The sequence below is a fragment of the Nicotiana tabacum genome, chromosome 13 (assembly GCF_000715075.1).
Source record: "Nicotiana tabacum cultivar K326 chromosome 13, ASM71507v2, whole genome shotgun sequence".
NCBI lineage: Eukaryota > Viridiplantae > Streptophyta > Magnoliopsida > Solanales > Solanaceae > Nicotiana > Nicotiana tabacum.
In genome coordinates, this window is record NC_134092.1 from 38,217,973 (window position 1) to 38,233,745 (window position 15,773).

The 15,773-nt window shown below is 37.3% G+C and overlaps 2 long non-coding RNA genes across 2 annotated transcripts; both read right to left on the reverse strand.

The window, feature by feature from the left end:
- Positions 1-3,588: 3,588 nt before the first annotated feature.
- LOC107776481 (uncharacterized) lies at positions 3,589-5,972 on the reverse strand. The gene is made up of 3 exons (XR_012697985.1): positions 5,786-5,972; positions 3,921-4,363; positions 3,589-3,828 (listed from the first exon to the last, which is right to left on the reverse strand). It is a non-coding gene; the product is annotated as an uncharacterized LOC107776481 (long non-coding RNA).
- Positions 5,973-6,377: 405 nt separating this feature from the next.
- LOC142168397 (uncharacterized) lies at positions 6,378-12,636 on the reverse strand. The gene is made up of 2 exons (XR_012698263.1): positions 12,029-12,636; positions 6,378-7,071 (listed from the first exon to the last, which is right to left on the reverse strand). It is a non-coding gene; the product is annotated as an uncharacterized LOC142168397 (long non-coding RNA).
- Between the last annotated feature and the right edge of the window lie 3,137 nt (positions 12,637-15,773).

Consider the following 15,773-nt stretch of genomic DNA (forward strand, 5'->3'; position numbering starts at 1 on the left):
AGAATGAGGCAATGGTTCTTGTCAAGCAGAGAGACTTCATAAGTTATTGATTTGGAAGGTTGTTATGCATTTTTACACATCTTATTCATCGTTGCAGTATTGCGAGCATTGTAACATGGCTTATATATGTCCTAATATATATTACGGGCATCAGGTTCGTAAATTTTCAGCTATTGTGGTTGGATGATGTTATTATGGGCATACAAATTTTGCAGTGCATTGTGTAATTTCAACATGGGTGCATGATCATCTTTTGGTACAGCGTGTTGATATTTATATGGCGTACGTATGTTAGAATCGAACCTTATAGAGAATTCGTGATGTTGGAATTTTGTTCTAAGGCCTGTGGGATAAGGTAGCAGGAAGGATCTTCAGTCTGGCTTGAGCTAATGTGCTTATATGGGTTGCGATGGGACGGGTAGGTGCACGAGGTATTAAATAGTGATTTTGGGCAACACTAGAACGGTTCTTGGCGCATTCAAGGATGAACGTATATTTAAGTGGGGGAGAATGTAACTACCCGACCGGTCGTTTTGAGCTCTAGCGCGTCGTTCGACAGTTTGAGACCTTGAGTAGCTTCACCTTATGCATTATGAAGCTTTAAGTCGGAAGAGTTGACCAAGGTTTGACTTTTGAGTAAACGACCCTGGTATCAGGATTTAAAGGTTCTAACATGCTCGTATGATGATTTTTGATTTGGGCGTATGTTCGGATCGAGTTTTGGGTGGACCGGGAGCATTTCAGCGCTTATTGTGCAAAGTTGGCATTTTGCAGGTCTTGGAATTTCCTAAGTTTTATTTGAAGTGGCCTTTGGTGTTATAGATATCTGTTTGGGATTCCGAGCTTTGGAATATGTTCGTATTGGGATCTGTGGCTTGTACATAAAATTTAGCGTCATTCCGGATTATTTATGTATGGTTCAGACACGTTCGGTGAAGTTTGAATGATTTGAAAGTTAAGAGGACGTTTTGATCGTCGATTCATAGTTTTGATGTTATTCATGGTGTTTCGAGCCTTTCAACAAGTTTTGATGAGGTATTGTAACTTGTTGGTATGATTGGACGGGGTCCCGGGGGCCTCGCGTGCGTTACGGAATAGTTTCGAATCATTTCTCTATGTTTTGCTGTTGTTAGTTCTGGTTTCTGGTGTTGTTCTTTGCGAACGAAAAGGAACTCACGCGTTCGCGAAGAAGGAATTATGGCTGCTGGGAATTTGTGCTACGCATTCGCGAAGGTTTGGGGCAGAGGTTCATCGCGTTCGCGTAGTTAAGGCTGGATATGAGGAATGGCCTTCACATTCGCGAAGGAGAGGCCACGTTCGTGATGGTCAGGCCTGGTAAGGCATCGCGTTCGTGAGCCCTCTCTCGCATTCGGGAAGAAGGATCTTGGAGCAGGAGTTGAATGCGATTCGCGAACGCGAGGGACATGTCGTGTTCGCGATGAAGGGTCGTTGAACAGTGTATTAAGTTTGCGAAATCAGGATTTAGCTCATTTATTCCATTATAGCCGGTTTTGGGGCGATTTTGAAGTGGCTTTTTCATCATTCATCACGAGGTACGTGATTTCTACACATTTTGAGCTAAATACATGAGTTATATATGGATTCTAACATGAAAATTGGTAGAAATTCTGAGATTTTGGAAGAAAACCTAGAAATGGTATTTTTGGATTTTGACCACGAAATTAGACATAAAATTATAAATTATATATTTGAGTTCGTGGTGTTTTGGGTAATGTTTATCTTCGAAATTTTTTGAAATCCGGGCATGTGGTCCTGGGGGTTGACCTTGTTGACTTTTCGAGCAAAGTTGGGAACTATTATAAATTATTAAATTGCTAGTATTGGGTATATCTTGATTGGTTTGCACGTTGTTTGACTAGTTTCAAATCAATTGGCATCGGTTTGAAGTATTAGAGAAGTGTTAGAGCCGGCTATTGGATTTTGGAGCAAGGTAAGTCTCCTGTCTAACCTTGTGAGGGAAAAACTATACCCTAGGTGATATAATTGTTATGTCTACTAGTTGTGCATTCTACGTACACAAGAGGTGACAAGAGTTTGTGTGTGGCTAAAATCATGTTCATGTCCGGGTAGATTTAGGATGTTATCATGCAATATTTGTATTACTTGAACTCAACTTATTAGTTTGATTACCTAAAATTTATAATTTAAATTTTATTAGAGATCATGCTAGGTCGAACCTCACTACCTTGAGTTGTTTGGCAGAAGATTTGATTGTCGGTAAAAGTAATGCTTACTTAATGTTCTCATTCTTGTGTTCTCAATACGTGGCCTATAATTCGATAAGTTTTTTCTCTTCCTGGGGATCGGGTCGAATGCCTCGGCATTGTTTTGAAATAGCAGTATATATGACGTGCATCTATGAATCGGGTTGTACGACCTAGGTAGTGTATGTATACAACTTTATGGATCGTGTCATACGACCTTGGCATATCGCTAGGAGTCCGAATATTCATGAGATTTCCCTTTTGATTGAGACCTGGCATTTACATGATATTCCTTATCTGTTTGAGATAGCACTTGATAAGTCTTATCTGTTGAGATAGCTTATGATAATTGAGAAATTCACATGGACATTATGTTGGAGGATTATGATAGTTAGAGTTCTTGCCTATTTACTACCGTTGTGTTTCATATCTATTTATAATTTATTTTACTGATTTATTGGACCACTAGTAAATGTCGATGTCGACCCCTCGTCACCACTTCTCCAGGATTAGGCTAGATACTTATTGGGTACGTATTAATTTATGTACTCATGCTACACTTCTGCACTGTTTGTGCATGTATTTTTGGTGGTCATTGGGGCACATGAGCGCAGCTATTTAGGGGACTTTATGGTGAGCTGCATTCTTTGTTATGATCCGCAGCATATGGAGTCTCCGTCATGTTTATTTATGTTGTCTTGTCTATTTTACATTCCATGCCAACATTGTATTAGTATTGTACTTCCTAGTATATGCTCACGCACCTGTTATACCGGATTTTGGGAGATTCTAGTAGATGTTATGGTTTTTTCTTAATATTGTCACCATTTCCTTTTCATGTTTAAAAATCTTTTTGTATTTCCATGGTTTTCTATGATTTCAAAAGAAAAAAATAAACAATTAAGTTGATAGTTCACTATTTGCTTGCCTAACGGTAACGTTGTACGCGATCACGGCCTATAGTGGGAAATGGGTCGTGACAAAGAGAGGTTCACAAAACATCAAGGAACTTAAGTATAATAAGAAGAGGAAAATGAAATTTTTTGATAAAAGATTTACAGTTTGCCATTACAAGAGATATAAAGGACTCCAACCTTGAGCTTTTCTTGAGCATGTAAACTACAGTAATGCAAATAGTGAAGAAAAATATGTCATTCTTGAAATTATGCTAGTTGTGTATTATTCACACATTCATATTTTTCTAACAATAATCCAAAAAATATTACACTGCAAAAAGCTCTGAAATCATGGGAACAATTTGGTTTGAACACAACTAAAGTAAATTATGCTTATAATAAGCAAAAAGACTGAAGATAGGAAAAACCAGAAAACAGAAGAGGAATTTTGAAGGGAAAACTTATTTTGAGAAGCTAAGCAAAAACTGACACAAGAAAGAAAACACGCACACACACACTCTTTTTCTCTCTTTTTTTTAATTACCACATTAGTGTTTATTACTAATAGCAGTTAAGAAAACAAAAGAAAGAGAAACAAGGAAAATGAGAACAACAGAGGGTACTCTTACCTCTAAGTTTCGCAAGATAAGGTTGAAGATCAACAACAATATCATCTTCTTCATCAGAGTCGGATCCATCATTAAGACCTTATACAATTTTAAAAAAAAATATATAAAATATTATAGTTTATTAGTTATTTAGAAAATAAAATAAACCAATCTAGAGAATATTAATTTACCTTCTCTTCCACAAATCCAATCCCTAGTACATAGCTTTGCCTTGGCATTTGCGGGAAGAATAGAAGTTCAAAACTTTCCAATAAAATGACCACCTACTAAATGCAGATTCAGAGGCTACTGTGGTGATTGAAACACTCAAGATATCTCGTGCCATTAATGAGAGTTCTAGATACCTTTGCCTATTATCCTTCCAAAAGCCACATCCAGATTCGGATTTGTTATACGGTCAAGATTAGCTTTCTCCAAATACAACTCTAGTTGTGTTTTACCGTTGCTTGACTCCAACTGACTCTCAAACTCATCAAATGCATCCCTCATTTCATTTCTACCATTACTACAAGCATGATCCCCCTTATAACGAGGTTGTAGTCGAAGGTATCAAGTACTCTTTGAACAATAATTGTAAGTTCTCTTCAATAGCCTTCACTTTTTCCTCAGCAATCTCCTCAGGATGAAGATTTGAAAAATATTAGGAAGATGCAAATTAGTCGTTCGGCATTTACATCCAGAAAATAACGCCGTAATGTCATAAAATGGCTTCAAAAACATAGCTATAATCTCGACCCTTTTTCATTCATCTTCAGAAAGGCCATGTCTAAAATCAACCAATCAAGTTATAGTGAATATAAGCTTGCCGATAAAGAAGAGCACTTTCAAGTATTTGGTAGGTGGAGTTCCATCGAATAGGCATATCTTGGCGTAGCTTCTTAGAACATGATAGACCAAGATTACTTAGACACTCCACAAATTTCATTATTCTTGTTTCTGAATTCTTGATATGCTTAACATCTTCTCTAGTTTTCGTAATAGCTGCATCAGCCTTCTCTAAGTTCGTCTTAACAATTAATTTCAAAATGTCATTCCCACAACGGACATGAAGAAACTTTCCGTCACAAATTAGTGAACTCATCGAAGACAAATGATTCTTTAAACTATTCACTACATTGTAATTGCAAGTAGCATTATCTAATGTAATGGTAAAGATTTTCTTTTCGATCCCCCATTCTTTAAGAAATTTAATCAACAAGGTACCTAAAATCGCACCCGAATGTGGAGGAGGAACATGACGAAAAATCAACACCCTCTTCTGAAGAACCAAATTTAAATTCACATACTGAGCCGTTACACACATAAAGCCATTAGATGCTAGTAAAGTTCACATATCTAATGTCAAACACAATCTACTAGGAATAGCATCAAGCTCGTTTTTAAAAATGTCTTTTTCGCTTGTATACATATTCAAAATATATGACTTCTCCTTGTTTTTTGATATATGCTTCGCTACTAGATTTAAATACGAATGAAGGTCTCTGATGCCTTTATGTTCTACAAAACTGAAAGCATAGTTATGCTTGACTATGGCTAATGATATTTTCTCTCGATAAACTTTCTGATCTATTGGTTCACTGTGACCCTCTTTTGTATTATTCAATGGATGTTTTATCAACAAATGGCGCTTCAAATTTGACATTCCAAATTTAGGATCATATATGTAGTCTTTTTCATAAAGCGTACATTGGACTTTAATCTTTCCATCACTAGAAATTACCGTCTATGTTACCTTAACAAAAGAATCCCGAACAGTGAAAATTTGTTGTTTTGATCATTTTAGTGTAGTTGAGGAGCTTTGTTCACAAGAATCAGCAATATCTTCCATTGACATCTCTATCTAAAGGTGAAGTAAACAGTAAGAATTATGCTCGATATAAATTAGTTTATTATAAGTGATATACAAACGATGAAAGACTTTGCGCTTAAAAGAAAGGCACATAGTAATTCCTCTTTGCTACTTTCAAAATTTCATAAGAATTAGAACACATATAGAGAAACGATCAAATAATAGCGAAGGGTTTCTTGAAATTACCTGATTAAAGAACTGAGAACAGTTTAGTCTTTTAGTTTGCCCACTGGGATTTCAAAAATCTTCCGACTAAGCAAAATCTTGTGAAACAAAATTGAAGCTGACTTTGGTCCTCCCAAATAGGTCAATGTTAGAAGAAGAAAGAGATAGAGAGAAGAGAGAAGAGAGAGAGAGAGAGAGAGAGAGAGAGAGAGAGAGAGAGAGAGAGAGAGAGAGAGAGAATTGTTGGAAGTTGGAACTATGGGTGTTTAACGGGCGGGCTGGGACGGGCTGGACACAAAAAAAACTAGCCCGTTCGTTTAATGTTGCGGGCTGTTAGCGGACTGTACTTTTTCGGAGTTTTTTTTATCCGTCCGAGTTCGGGCTTAGCGGGCTGGACCGGGCCGTGCAATTTTTTATTTTTATTTTTTTAAGTAAATTTTATTTTTCTTATTCAATGTTATTGATACTTAAGTGTTTGCAAACTGTTAAGGCTTAGAATTAAACTTTGAAGTTTAAAGTTTTAAATTTAAAATTTAAATTTTACAATTTTAAAATTGAAAGTTGAAAGTAAGTGGCTACAAAAAATTATTTAATAAGACCAATAGGCAATATGTAAGGATCAAGCTCCGAAGACTTTCATTTGATATTTTTATTGAATAGTATATAATACTTGAAATTAAGTTGCAAGTTCTTTTTTGATTTTGTTATTTTTGAACTTGCAAATTAAAAGTTTACAACAATTATAAAAAGAAAAAAAGAAATAATACATCACATGCTTTGCATCATTTTTGTAAGTTCATTCATGTTAACATAAGGTTCTTGGTTTCCGACATTGGTTGAATCAGAACCATAAACTATTATATCTCAAATTTCTTGGTCCTCCGCTTCATCTACCTCGTCACGCTCTTGATTTCTCCGTTCTGATCTTATCCAATCTCTGAAGCACACTAGAATTTCCAAAGCGTTGCTGCCCAATGAATGACGGGTATCTCCTAGTTGATGCCTTGCTTAGCTAAATGCGCTCTCTGATGCGACTGTTGAAATCGGCACATTTAGCACGTCTCGAGCCATGGCCGAAAGAACAGGAAATTGATTTGAGTTGCTCCTCCACCAACCCAGTGGTAGAAATTCCTTTGTGCGGGGCTCTGCTGACTTTTGCAAGTAGAATTGAAGTTCATCAATATTCCTGCTACTGGTTTGTTGATGCTCCCCTAGTGTAGACCAAATCAAATAATATTCAACACCATCATTATCATCCAAAGCACTGGTCCCATATGTTGAAATTGAACTTGAAGGAATATTTGCATCTACAGCAGAAGAAGCATCAATAATGTTAGCATAATAATTATATAATATTTCTAAATGTTTGTGTAGATCAGAAATACAAGTGTCAATATCTTCGATTCTTCTTAATAGGGAGGGGAGGCCTACTTGTATTACCACGACTTCCACCCCTGATATTTTGAGTTTGACTAGCATTACCAGGTGTAGCTGGTGGTGTTTCAAGATTATCAGGTGATGGAATATCATCTAAATTATCATCTAAATCATCATCTATACCATAAATTTCTTGAAGTCGCTCATAATCTACATTTAAATTTTCAGGTGAACTTTCAGAAATATGTGTAAAGCTACTAGAAGAACAAGCACTGCCTCTTGATCTTTTGGAAGTTTTCTTACTACCACATCTACTAGTGCACGCTTTTTTGGCTGCTCTAAATATATCCATTATGTAAATTAAATTAATAATTCTAAATAATAAAATAAGTGTACACCAAAGAAGAGAAAGATATGGAACGAGTGTACCGGAATTTCGGATGCCGCACTAAATTTGATATCAAAAATCAAACTTCAATTGATAGATCGATACTTGATAGTTGATACCACACTTCACTTGAATACTTGATATTTGATAATAATAATTTTGTAATGGCTAAACTAAATATTTGATGAAACTTGAAATAATAAGTAATTGAGAATTTAAGAACAATAATCAATAATATCAAGAGAGAATTGAGAGAGAATTAGAGTAGTAAGAGAGTGAATTGTGAGGAAAAATGAAGAAGGGGGGCTATTTATAGTTTTTAAAAGGCTAAAATTATAATTTATCAAATATTAGGGGTGTGAGGGCTATTTTCTTAAGGAGTAGGCCGAAATGGCCATTTCTGCAAAAAAAGGGCCGTTGGCCAACGGTCATATTTGAATTTGACTATTGGCAACGGTCCCAAAAAAAAACCGTTAAAAACCGGGCTGAACCGGGCTATAGCCCGTTAAAAACCCGTTAAATCCGGTGCACCGGTATCAAAAAACTATTTGTTTGAAACCCGCTCCCCGCCCAACTCGTCCCAGCCCGCCCCCCACGCTACAATACCGGGCTAACCCGGGCTGAACCGGGTTGTAAATGGGTCAGCCCGGTCCGATTAACAGGTATAGTTGGAACTCACCGGAGAAGTCGCCGGAGATGCTTGATTGGGGAAGAAGGGAGATATTTGAGGAATTGAGAATTTAGGGCTTTTCGTGGGGAAAATAACGTACAGTACTAGAGAGAGAAGCAGTGAAAACAGCGGACAATACTAGGGCTTTTCTAATGGGTTTAAAAAGCTTTAAAATTTTATTATCCATATTTACCCATTGATTACTCATTTGGTTGCCCATTTTTCTAGTAGATAATATGAATAATTATCTATATTCGACCTGGTTTTAAAAAGACAGTTATCCAATTTATTTATTTTTGGGTTAGGTTAGGTAGATAGTTGCTTTGTTAACTATTTTTCCAGCTCTAATCATGTACTGTGAGAATTATTAGTATAATAATCTAGTGTTAACTCGCATGAGAATAGCAACTATGATTATGTCCATGAGAGACCAAAATCTGATACCCTGAAGTGGCGGCCCCTGATCCAGACCAGTAAATAAGAGAATGATGGCAGAGATGTTTGTGTTAAATCCTGAAGCTACAAATGTAGACCTTTTACCCACCGACACGCAACCCCAATCTCGAAAACTTAGTAGTAATTAGTAACCCTCATAGCGTGTTAGTCGAATAACTTTCGCATTATATCGACTCTAATCAATTTCAAAGTGAATGGGTCTTTACTTCTGGACATAAAGCAGTTACTACAAAGCACTACCACCGTATACAACATACATTGATATGTAATTCATCTCCGAACCTAACAGTATGATGCATTCATACCGAACTAGGTCAAAGTTCTCATTGTCATCTTCACCAAAAGGTTTGAATGGGCGTTGCACAAACTAGCTTTCACACTTGGATTAATCCACCAAGGCTAGAGCATATGGACTCAAATTAAGTGTCACTATTAGGATTAGAACCTGGATCTCTATCCAGGTTGCTACTCCCATACCTCATTTACTGGGTCATCCCCTTGGATGTCACTTGTAACAAATTTTTCCCAGTGTCACCCATCCTAGTAATAACGTCACTCAAACAAGCTTAGCTTTGAAGTTATGATAGGATTCAGTTCCCTAGACTCGGTACTATCATCCCATACCTCAATTTATTATTATTGCAATTGTAACGAGCCGATAGGTCATTTTTAGTACTAGCTCTCTTTTTTGTGTTTCAGACCTTACATAGCTCTATTTGATAATTTCTGACTTGCGTTCATGATGCGTACCAATTTTTGAAAGGTTTAAATACGAATTTTTAAAGAAGCTATAATTTTTGACTTTGAAAGTGGCTAGAGTTGACTACGGTCAATATTTTTGGCAAACTGCCTCGGATCGGTGTATTGACAATTTCGGTAGGTTCGTATGATAATTTTGGACTTGTACGCATATTTAGTTGGGGTCCCCAGTGACCCGAGGCTGTTTAGGCACTTTATGTAGAAAGTTGGAAATTTGAGTTTGAACTTTGAATAATTTTGAGTTTTGGTGATCGATTATTGATTCTAGATGTTATTGTGATAATTTAAGCTTACGAGCAAATTCTTTTGATGTTTATATACTTGTGTGAATGTTCAGATTAGAGCTCGAGGGGATCGAGTAAGTTTTGGATATGTTGCAGACTGTCTTGGAATAACTGTAGAGTTGCTGGTGTTGTTGGACTGACACGCATTTGCGACCATGCTTGCATTTGCGATGATAGGTAGGGGATGGTCGTTTTATTTTTGTGAAGCTTAGTTCGTATTTGCAAGGGGTCCAGCCTTCGCATTTGCGAAGTTCTTGTCACAATTCTGACTTTGTGGGAGAAGGGACAACTTTGCTTTTGCGAAGCTGAGTTCGCATTTGCAGATATATCAGGTTCGCATTTGCGATTTCTGTATCTCAGGAGCTAGATCACAATTGCGACCAGTTGTTAGGATTTTGCTAACATCGCAATTGCAAAAGAGTTTTTAATTGCGATATCTACAACTGGGTAAAAGATTGGAAATTTCGGAACTTAGCATATTTTACACCATTTTTAGACCTAGACTCCATAGAGACGATTTTTGGAAAGCAAATTCATCCCAACTTCATAGGTTTGCAACTTTAACTTATTTTTGTTCAATTCCCATTACTTTTTCAAGAATTTTCACTGTAAAATCTAGGATTTCATAAAGTAGAAATAGGGGTTTTAGGTGGAATTTAAGAATTTTATAAAATTTAGATTTAGACCTCAAATTGGTGTCGGGTCTCAAATCAAATCACATATTCAGACTCGGGGGGTGAATGCACAATCGGGATTTAGTCTTAATTTCGGATTTCGACCATGTAGGCCCAGGTTGACTTTTTGTTGACTTTTCCAATTATGTTAAAGATCGAACTTTTTTGATACTAGTAACTTATTTAAGTAATAATTGACTAGATTCGGATGGTTTGGAGGCTTGTTATTACAAAGGGAAGACCTTATTAGATTGTTGATATTCTTCCGGACAGAGGTAATTGTCTTGGTTAATCTTGATTTGAGGGAATTAAGGTGTAATTGAGTCTATTTTGCTACGCGGTCTATGTGTTGGGGTGGCGTATATGCAAGGCGGCGAGTATATATGCGTTGGTCGTGGGTTAAGCATGCGGGTAGTGTTACTTTATTTGTACCATGTTATGTTACTATGTATTCCATGCCTTAGATAGATTGTGAAACTCTTTAATTTCTCGTATCCACATTAGTATTCATGTCAAGCTTATTGAGATATTGGGCGTTAAAACTATCGAATTATTGATTTGGTTATTGGTACAAAGGTGTAAATTCTCATTATCTTTGATGTTGGTTATGCTTTCCACCTTGCTTGTTATTGTGTTATATGTGATACTTGGTGAGGAAGAATGAAATCAACACGAAGGGTGTTGTTGTTCTCCAGAGAAGGTGAGGATATGCACGAAGGGTATTTTCATTCTAGCTATTATTCTATGTTGTGAGGATGAGAGTAAAAGTACGAAGGTGATGTCACACCGTTTGTTGGTAATGTGTTCTTTATTTTGATATTCGGACTGAGGCTTTGATTTTGTTACATCGTAATATTGTGCAAGTATGAGTTGTGGATTATTTAGTAGTACCTTCCTTATTTCCTCATTTTACACCTCTCTACTTATGTACTTATTAACTTTCTCACATGTCATTGTCATGTTATTTTACTTGTTATTTATTTGTCATATTGTTATTTCTTGTTACTTAATTGTACAAATTTGTTGGTATGTGTCTTGCCTTAGCCCCGCCACTATCTTGTCGGGGTTAGACTCGGCACTTATGGAATACATTGGAATTGTACTCATACTACACTTCTGTACTTCTTGAGCAGATCCGGACATTAGTACCAACGGAGTCCCTGGAGGTTCTTAGCGGATACCAGATAGACGACTTGAGGTAGAGCTGCATACCATTCGCAGGCCTTAGAGTCATATTTCCATTTATGTTGTATTGTATCTACTTTCTAGATAATATATTTAGCAAAATCTCGTAGCTTATGTACTTGTAACTCCACGTCTTGGGATGGTTGATCATTAGCGATGATCTTTAGACTTATTTTTTATGCTCCTGAGTTATTACTGCTTTACATTATTATTTTGTTATTTACCGTGAGTTCCATTTCTCTCGTATTCACCGTCATGTGTTGGCTTGCCTAGCTAGCGGTGTTAGGCGCCATAACGACCCCTGGGTTGGGAGTTTGGCTCGTCAGCAACTCTCGTCCTTTATACTAATAAGTCTATAATATTTCATCCTAGTCCACTTTTTACACATTTAATCACTCAAACAAATAAAAGTAGAACATTAAAATTGAAACTTTAATACAAAAATGATGCACGACAAATAAAAAAAAATACCTTTTTTCTCCACCAGTATAGACAATTAAGATTAATAGATGTGTGAATCCCACCACTTCCACCACCACCATCGGCAGCAATGTTCCTTAGTCTAGAGGACTTCAAATTATAAGTATTAGAAGGTCTTCATTGTTGTTTAGGAGACGAGTTGAGGATCGAGAGTGTGAAGAAGAAGAAGAAGAAGAAGAAGAAGAAGAAGAAGAAGAAGAAGAAGAAGAAGAAGATTTTTCATAGTGAGAAGGAGAGTAGGATTGTGAACTCTGAAGGAGACTCTTGAGGAGCGAGAGTGTGAAGAAGAAGAAGAAGAAGAAGAAGATTTTTCATAGTGAGAAGGAGAGTAGGATTGTGAACTCTGAAGGAGACTCTGGACGGACGGAGGTGTTTCTATCAACGGCAAATGGGTTGGGGCGGCAGCGGAGGAGGGAAGGGAAGTGTTGTTTTCGAGGAAAGTCGAGAAGGCAGAGTCGGATTTAAATTATGGCTTTAAAAGAAGAAAAGAACTTCGGATTTTGAAGAGGAAGTTATTTCACAGAATGTGATGATAAGTGTTGCTTCTGTTTGGGGCTTTGAGATTATTAGCTTCATTCTCCATTGTTCTGTACCTCTCCAGACTCGGCTCGTCTTCTGCTTCTACTCATTTTATATATTCCTTCCTCCACGTTTCAAGAAAATTATTGATTCATTACTTTTCTATTTTATTATTATAATGACAAGTACTGGAAGAAACTAACATTGAGAATTTTTTACAGATACAATAAATAATTTTACTACTATAATGATCAAAGTTGTAACTAATGTGAAATTAACCCTAGTATTCATAAGGGGTAATATATAATTATCCCTAGGATTGTTTCACTCTTGCACCCTTAGATTTTGTAGAGTCCTATAACCCATGTCTGTGTTCGAAGTGTAACCAATCCCATTTTTTTTAAAAGTGCATATCACGCACCATTTGTTTAAGCTAATATACCACTAAGCTGGGTGCTTAGTGGTGTTTTCTATTAATAATAATTGAAAAAAATAAATACATGTCAGGAGGTCTCACAAATGAAGGAAATTAAAACATTTAATTACATCAAGCCTATTACCAAAGTTGAGCAGAGTACTCAGATTTGGTAGTACATAATGATCTAATTCAAGCAAATGAAATTGAACTTTAGCAATTGTCCTAGCTAAGCCATGCCTGGTGGAGTTCCAAATTGTGAACCAAATTTTGTCAAAGTGGTCAGTCTTCGCGCGAGATTCTGTACCAAGCCAAGACACTAGCATTCAACCAACTTGCACTTCTTGATGTCCGCACCAAGTGCCACATCCTGTTCTGGCATGAAAATTCACCAGAAAATACGAAATGGACGTTGTCCAGTTTGAAACATGCTTGTGGACCTTGCGATTTGATTCCACAGCTTTGTGTATGATCCCTGCATTGATTAGTGAGAACCTCATGTCTATGACTTCCTGATGTTCTGCATTACTTGAGTAGGGAAATCATATCCTCCAGATTACAGTCCATCTTCCCACAATTGCAAAATAAAACCCTGTCTAGTCATGTAAAATCTGGGCAGTGCTCTCTTTGTGCAGGTATCTCCAGTACTTGCTCTTCCATACTTAGTACTATATCTTGATTCAATTACCATGCAAGAATTTAAGAAGCGGTGAACATGCCAACAAACAACGTATAAGTTCTCAAAAATGCACCACATGTTCCAATGACATTTCATGCTACTTATTTACCAAGTTTGGAGCTTCTTCGATTGGTCTGCTGATGCAACATGGGGCTGAATTATGCAGTGGTTGCACCTATAGGTAATGAACATTGAGGATGCTAATACCACCCTATAAGGTTTGTCCACAACATACAATCCAGCACCCTTATTTGTACCTGCAAAAAAGCAAACAAGGTTAGTGAAAGATACCTCCCTACTCTCTTCCTTAAGGATTTGAGTAGGAAGATCAGTATGAGCCCCATATTCCACTGTGGTTCCCACACATCATCAAGCACGCTTTTCATTAATAACGAATCAGTCTCAATAACACAAGGAGGAAGATGATAGTTAGTTATGTACCTTAGAGTTTCAAGGATAGCCCTAGCCTCAGCAATATTGTTTGTAGCCTCATAGATCTCCCCTGCTTGAGCATAAATTAGATCACCAATGCCATCTCTAATACAAAATGCATAAGAAGTCCTTCCATTTGTATCTCTACATGCACCATTCGTGTTGCATTTCAACCATCCATCTGGAGGTAGTTGCCATAAAACCCTTATATACTTCAATTTTGGAATATGTTGGTGTAGCTTGTCATGTAAATCTTGCCAGTTAGATGTCAGTCCTGTGAAAGATATCCTCCTCATCTTTAGTAGGTTATGAAGGTTAGTAGAAATCAGGAAAATCAACCTATAAATAGACATAACCTTCCCATGCATTTCTGAGTTTCTTTTCTTCCACAAATGCCACACAATCAAGGCTCGAATGGCTTGATATGATGTCCTCAAGCTTGTGTTGCCTGGCTTCCTCCACCACTCATTTATCACCTGTATTGTTTGCTTTTGATCAATGTTGATTCCCTGCTGGTCCACAGAAGTACTTTTATACAAACATAGCTGCTGGAGATCTCAAGAAAATATGAGCTAGGGTTTCTACAACACCAACATTTTGATATTTGAAAGTATCTCATCCTTCTCATGTAATCATTCAATGGTAGTTTGGCTTTCCATAATATCCACATGAAGAAATAGATCTTGAAAGGTAGTCCCTTCATCCATATAAACTTATATAGCATTTTCCCATGCTTCCTCTTCCTTATGTATTGCCAAGTTATCTTCACTGAGAATAGCCCCTTGGATTCTAGTTTCCAATAAGCCTTATCCTTCAACTCCAGACTGTTTGGTGGTGATATTTTCACCATAATGTGAACAGCTATGCCCTCCCTCAATTGCTCCTCATGCCAAGCTCCATCTATCATCACATCCCCAACATGAATGATTGTTTCATCACACCAATGATCCGGGCCAGTAGCATGGTAAAGTGCACCAAGACCAATCCAGTTATCATACCAAAATTTTGCATCTCCTCTCTTCAGTTGCCACTATATTTGTTGTTCAAGCAGATCCCTCATCTCAATCATCTTCCTCCATACATGAGATCCATTTCTCCAAGGTACTAACACCTCATTGATCTTCTTACAATATTTGTTCCTCATAAACTCAGTCCATAATGTGTCTTTTGTTCTAAAGTTCTCCCACGAAGACCTCTACGTACTTGTCCAGGACAAGTGAGATCTTTAGTCTGCGTGCCTCGGAGAAGCTCAAACAAAGAAGAGTCTGGTCTGGTTTGAATTCAGGCACGGCCCACCCGTCTGCTGCTAGGTCCGAAAATAGTGCCGGGCGAGGGCGTCGCTATGCCCTTAATGAATCGAATGGTCCTTCGACCTTCGTTTGATTCCGACGGCCGGCATAGATCTCATGAGACCCGCCCACTATTACTATGGAAAAAGCCCTGCCCTTTCCTTCACTACTAGGAAAGTAAGAAACTTCTATTAGCGTCAGACCTTGAGTCGAATTTATCGTGTCATGTGCAATGTCCATCAATGATGGTTCATTAATGTCCATTGATTTAAGACTCCTTCCCCCTTCTCAACATAGAAAAAGATCGAGAGGGGCTTGAAAACCCCCAAAGAACGGAAACGGAATTCGATTCACTCCCTATTCTCTCTTAAATAAATAAAGCTCGCCTTGGGCTGGGTCTTT